The sequence below is a fragment of the Juglans microcarpa x Juglans regia genome, chromosome 3D (genome assembly GCF_004785595.1).
Source record: "Juglans microcarpa x Juglans regia isolate MS1-56 chromosome 3D, Jm3101_v1.0, whole genome shotgun sequence".
Taxonomy (NCBI): Eukaryota; Viridiplantae; Streptophyta; class Magnoliopsida; order Fagales; family Juglandaceae; genus Juglans; species Juglans microcarpa x Juglans regia.
This window is the reverse complement of record NC_054598.1, coordinates 14332177-14339537: the sequence shown is the minus strand read 5'-3', so window position 1 is coordinate 14339537 and position 7361 is coordinate 14332177.

Sequence of the window (7361 nt, the reverse complement as noted above, 5' to 3'; positions counted from 1 at the left end):
AAAAGGAGGAGAGCAACCTGTTGATAAGAAGGTTGTCGGTTCATAAAGTTCCAACTTTATGATAAAGTGAAAGTTACAGATCAAAGACTAATTGGAAGCTATCATCATCAGGATGATTAATTAATTGTCAAACTATATACATATATATATATATGTATATGGTTTTGAATATGAAAATCAAGTGGACTTACAACTTTAGGATTTATATCTATATATCTGATAGCCTATCACTGCTAATTAATAAGCAAGAGGGAGTAATTGGAATCTCAAATGGCATCCTCTTTCATATTCCATTCTTAATGATATAATATTAATATATGAGTAGTTTTCTAATTAATTGATGGCAACCCAACACACGATGGCTGAGCACCATTCCTAGCTAGCCTTTTTTATGTGCTTGACAACTGTTCTTTTTAAATTTATGTTAGGTTTAAATGTTGAGATAATTTAAGATGATTTGTAAATAGTAATAAAAAAATTTTTTTGAATAGTTTGTGAATAATAATAATAAAAAAATAATGAATAGTCTCTAATTATCTGACTAACCAAACACTCCCTAATCATAAAAAAGAAGAAAAAGTAAATAAATGAAAATAAGAGTTAAATTAATATTAATTATAAGTACCATCAAAATCATTAATATTGTTATAGAAAAATGTATATATTTCTATGAGCACTACCCATAAGCTTCACATCTTGTACATCTACTCAAAAACATGTGTGCAGGGTGTAGGGCTGTGCAGATGACCCGAAAACCCATTAGGCCCTTTCAAAATGACCCGACCCGACCCGACCCGACCCGACCCGACCCGACCCGACCCGACCTGGCATTTATCGGTTCTTTATCTAATCAGTTTCCAGTCCGACTTCTTACGGGTTGGTGTCAAACCGTCCGACTATAAATTAGAAACTTCTCAAACCCAAGCGCTAAAACGAGAGTCGTTGGGTCGGGTCAGGTGCAAATTCGGTTGTACCAGCTCGAGTTGCAGCCCTAGCAGGGTGTGAAGCTTATGTCTCGAATTTTTTTATTTCTATAAAAAAAATTTTATTTCTATTTCTAGAAATTTTCTACTTAATTCGACTCTCCAACAGTCATGATCATATATATACTAATTGTTCTCTCTCTCTTTTTTTTTTTTTTTAAATAAATGAAACAATTTTTGTACAATAATTTTTCTGTCTTTACATGCACGAATTATTATATTATGGAAAAAAATATTAAAAAATAATTAGTAGGAAAGTCAAATTAATCAGCGGCAATAATATTAAGCCAAAGTTGCATACAATAATAGGTGGATATCACACGAATAATATTAACTTGGACGTACAGGATCGACCATGTTCGGAATTAGTATAGACCACAAGAATGATTTATAAAATTAAGGAAACTGCCTCCTGAAAAAGCAAAATGTGGTGCCAGAAACAAAGTCTAGACACTTCCATATTCTAGTAACCTCCAAAAACCTTATCCTATTGTACTGCTCAGTCTATGGCCCGTTTAAATATCACCTTATCTTATTTTATTTAATTTTAATTAATAATCTTATTATTATTTATAAAATATCTCAACTCAACTCAACTCATATCACGTCATTTCATCTTATTTTTCAAATTTAATTTTCTTAACTTAAACTTTGGCCCGTAATTAGTTGCCACGTGTCTTAATCAAGATCTATTATTTCATTATTAACGTCATTATTGTAATGAGTTTTTTTTTTCTAATTAAAATTGTCTAAGTAAAATCCAAAAGAAATTAATGCATTCTTCTGCTTTTTTTTTTGAAAAAAAAAATATTCGTAATAGTCCAAAATCATTTTCTAGATAAAGGACAAACAAAAGTGACTCCAAATTACTTATCTTTGATCTCTTGCGTTTATATATAAAGTGTGAAAGAAATCTCAAAAGGATGATAGCTGGTCGAATATTCCAGAAATACGTATTGATTCTCCATGCAAATGGGAAAAGGGCAGCATTCGCAGTGGACTACGTGACTTTTTGTTTTAAAGTTGATGATGCCATGAAATGCTCAAGAACTTCGCAATTCATTTATATCATGTATTCGAGCTGATCAAACTTTTCTAAAATTTCTTTAATTATATAAGGCCTGGAATGGTTATGCCTTAATAATATATATTTGATCAAAGTTTGTTAAAATCAATAATTAAATCTATTTTTTGTATTAGATTAAGTTTTTAGAATAAATAGTGATTTCATATCGTACAAAAGTTGAATTTCTGAGTTTGAATCTGACTCTATAATTTACCCAATTATCTAAAAAAAAAATTATTTTTAAGCTGGTGTATAGAATGCATGACCTAATAAAGTACTTATATAATATAATTTGATTTTAAAAATAAATTCTAAATTTTAAATCTTTCCAATCAAATGTTACCATTTAAGTTATGTGTATAACGTATTCCACAATGGCCATGGCTAGCCAAAATCAACCAACGGCCATGTCTAGCCAATCAATCCAAAATTAAAATCCATATAAATTAACCAACGAAAAACCACGGCTCGTGATTTTATGAACAAACTTACAGTCACGCCATGGCTTGTGGCTCGGAGTAGAGAACCACGATTAGTCATGGTTGTGGGTCTGAGCAAAGAACCACAGCCACGATTGGGCGTGGGTCTGTGCAAAGAACCACGACCACGATTGACCGTGAGTTTGCGTAAAGACCCATGGCCTGTCTTAACCATAGTTCTGTAAGCAAATCCACGGCCACGACATGGCCTATGGAGGAAGAATAGAAGAGAAGAAGAAGATGTGGGTTTGCAATTTTGCGCAAAGACCCATGACTTGTTGTGGCTGTGGTTTTCTGAGCAAACCCACGACCACAGGGGCAAAACTCTATACAAGTAGCCCACCCAAATGTTTTAAAAAAATAATATAGTATATAAATAATTATAGTTTTTCTTCATATAATTGAAATTGCTCCTTCTAATACTTAGGCCTCCAACAGCTAACTTTTCACTTCACCTGACACCCTTAGTCTAGACTCTAACAGCTAAATTTTCACTTCACCTGACACCTTTAGTCTAGACTCTAACAGCTAACTTTTCACTTCACCTGACACTTGAGTCTACAATACTAAAAAACAGAAACACCCTTACTCTAACTCTAGACTTTAGTGATTTGACATGCTACTAAGTACTAACTGAACACAATTTTAATTTGAACAATTCTGTCAATAACAATTGCACAGGCTACACAGCCTTCGGTGTGAGATTATTCTAACAATTATAATTTACACGGTTACTCAATCCATCAATCCATCACCGATACCTTTCTCTTTCTCTACTACACAACATTTCTTTAAGTTTTCTTTTCATTCTCTACAACACTAACGCAAGAGCCAAAGCACAGCTACACAGATCATAGTTTTCAATTGATTTTCTCCTGAAGCAGTCTCCACCAATAACACTAGATTTACATTTCTGGGTATGTTAATCTAAACATATATAGTGTATTGATGTACATTATTATTATTTACTTGCAAGAACAAATCTATTTTATTTTATTTCATCTTCATTGTTAATGTTTTAAATCTATGGATCTAGATGTTTTCGAATCATGATTATTATAATTATCTTGAGCCTGACTGCTTGAGTCATTGATGAGCCTCATTTTTTTTTATTTGTAATGACCCATTGATTATAATTTATTTGTGAGAGACTCACATAGTCACATTTTTTTTTCACTTACTTTTGTGAAATTTATTTGTTATTCACATGTTTTTTTGTTCACCTAGTAATAAATACAAACCATACAAAAAAAAAAATAAATAACAATTTTATATCATTACGTATTAGCATCCTCAATGGATTAGCTAAAAGTTAAATCTATTGAGTATTTAACCATTAAAGAACAAAAAAGGATCACAATAAATTAGCCAAATTTTAAATAATAGAAATTTAGCTACAGTTACATTCAAAATAATTTCCAAATTTGAATGTTTCTGTTCATAGGCCAAATTCTTATTTTATGAATTATTTCTCTCTCCAACAAACCAATATGTCCAATTTTTAGAATGTTTGTTGAATGGATGCTCTCTTCAAGTGCACGGGTTCATGGATACTCTGTCCAAATTTGATAAAAAAAAAATATAGTTGGATGTGAATGATAGAAATTAGTAAAATATGATAAAATAATATAAATTAATAATTAAAAAAATTAAATATTTTTTTAATTATTAATTACTCATTGCTATATATTGAATAAATGGATAATCCAATGTGAAAATTTGATGTGAATATCCAAAACCAAATTCATTTTATATTATTTTATTGTTATATAATGAAAAAATAGCTATTCCAATGTGGAAATTTATGTGAATGAAATAGCCAAAAGTTAAATTCATCTTACATTCATGAAAAATGTACTTTAGTTTTAGCTAATCCATTGAGAGTGCTTTTAGGTACTTCTTAGGTTTATTCTAGATTTATAAATTTTTCTTAAAGTATAGAAAAATATAAGCAAGCTAAAAACAATTGATTTGCTTTTGTAAAAAGAAAGAATGGACAATTCGGAGACTAATATGCATTAAAGAGCTCAGTAACAATGGAATGTGATGTTTCTATCACTAATGAGCATCTCTCAAAAACTTCAAAAATCCAACCTGAAGAGATGGATGCTACCTCTTTGGAACATGATCCACGTCCACAAATATGAGAATTTGCTACTAACCTACAAGATGAGATCCAATATGTCTATCTTAAAGCATATCAACCTAAACTTTTAGAATATCCATTTTCAAGAATAGGCAATTAACATCGCTGATTTCAATTTTCTTAGCTTCAAAGATATTCAAATTGGTTGGCGTACTTACCAACAAAGAATGATGTTGATAAGTGTGATTTTTATTACTCTTTTATTTATGAAAAATGTTAGTTTTTCTTCAATTCTATTGATTTTATTTTATCTATATATATATTTTTATTTTCTTGGATTTAAAAGAATAAGAAGATTTAGTATAAAATGAGAGCATTTTAGTACAAAAGAAGAAATTAAGGATCCAGACTGACGAGAGGCAACAAGATCTGAAGTGAGCCAAGGAGATTTAGGTGAGAGATTCAATGGCGACTAGAATTGGCAACAAGTGTTTGGCGATAAGCGAGATGTTTTACCTCTTGGGTGAGAAGACTTGGCGATAAGGCTCCGGGCGGTTAGATTGGGCGACTAGTATAAACGACTAACTTAAAAGACCAATCTAAACGACATCTTGGGTAACAACTAGTAAAGGTGAACAGTGTTACCGCTCGATAGGTTGGCGAGAGAAGTCGTTCATCTTGGTCAGAAACCTTACATCTTGACCATTGGGCGAGAAGACCAGTTATATTTAGAGCACACAACATCTATCTGGTGGGACCCTTTCAAGTTCCGAAATCTATCTGTTGACTACCAAATCCTCCCGAAGTCCGTAAATCAAGCTGGTTATTACTGAATCTTTAATTTTAGATAATTTCGTTATTCTTGAAATAATTTCTTTTATGTTAACATCTATCTTTAGAAACTATTTTCTAGATTTTTAAGTTAGATTGTAGCCGCATTTATTATGTTTTCGTATTTGAGGTTTTGACATCTATTTAATCCCAGCTTGTAGGATGAAAGGGAGAGTCTGAGTTTTAGAATAAAAATATTCTAGAGTTTATTCTTGAAGTTTCTTTGAAATAGGCGGATCTGAAGGGCAGAGGTGAGAGCCGCATGCTTTATCAACCGACTCCAATAAAAAACACTAGTTTTATTATTTTTCTTTTCAATTTCATTATGAACTAATTTTATTTTTTAGAGTTTTGATGTAGTCTAGCATTAAACACACAATCTATATTCTAAGTTATCGTATTTTCAATATTTCCATGATTAAGTGTTTATTCTATGTCCTTAATGCTTGCAATTTTCTAGCTAACTATTGTTCGATCTATTGAATCGTAATGAGACCAAAAGGTGATTTATGATTAGACCTCTAAGATTAAGCATTATTAGTTGAGCGAAAGTATATATACTTTACCGCGATTAGTATGGTTTTCAACAAAAATTTAAAGAACGTAATGAGTCTCCAATTAGTTAAATTCATATAGAAATATGAAGTTATTAAGTGTAGATATTTTTAGTATTGTTCGAGAGAAAATATTGAATAATTAAGGGATTTTTATTATCAACTTGAGATAATTAGAATTCTATAATAAGGAAGAATAAATTATGTGAAATTTGCTAAGTGAAATCAAATGCTCTAGATCTATTCTTATTTTCTTTAAAATCTTAATTTTAATGTTATTTTCTTCAATTTAATTTAGATAATCTATTCTTCAAATTTTAGTTTTCCAAATAGAATTAATTTAGTAAATTTTAATACCCAATAGCATAATTATTTTCTGTGGGTTTGATATCCGTTTTTTTTAAAAAAATATTTTACTACTTGTTACGATTATGTATACTTGTAGATATTTTTAGTACAATAGCTGTATTTTGTCTTTCATGCTACGTTTTTGTGAAGAAATCAACGGGCTGTCCAGGATCAGATGCACTTACTAATAAAGGTTTTGACAATTGAAAAAAAATGAATGATAAAATGAATTGTCTTTTAATAAGACATGTGAGGAGAGATCCAAATTCACCACATAAAAATGCTGTAAAATATTGGTAGGATCTAATGAATAAATCAAGACATATTGACAAGTTAGTTGAAAAACAAGTATCACAAGAGATGCAGAATATCGGTTGAGGTTCAAAATTTCGATAGATAGTGTTCAATGGCTTACGTTCCAAACTTGTGTCTTTAGAGGTCATGATGAAAGCTCTGACTTAAAAAATTAAGGTAACTTTATTGAACTAATAAAACTTCTGGCGAGTTATTATAATCAAGTTGATGGAGTTGTCATGAAAAATGCTCCACAGAATGCCAAATATATATCACCCAAAATTCAAAAAGAAATTTTGCATATATTTGCAACGAAATGTGATTTGCGAAGGTATCGGGAATGCCAAATTTTGTATTCTTGTTGACGAAACTCGGGATGAGTCTAAAAGAGAACAAATGGCTATCATTTTGAGATTTGTTGATAAAGATTGTTTTATTAGAGAGTGATTTTTTTATATTGTGCATATCAAAAATATTAAGGCACCAACTTTAAAAAATGAGTTATGTGTTCTTCTTTTTCGTTACGACCTTTAAATTAAGAATATTCAAGATTAGAGATATGATGGAAGAAGTAATATGCATGGTGAATGAAATTGATTACAAGCTTTATTTTTTAAAGATTGTTCCTATGCATGTTATGTGTATTGTTGGGCTCATCAACTACAATTAAGTTTAGTTGCAACCTCTAGAGAAACCAAAGATTTTCATCAGTTCTTTATC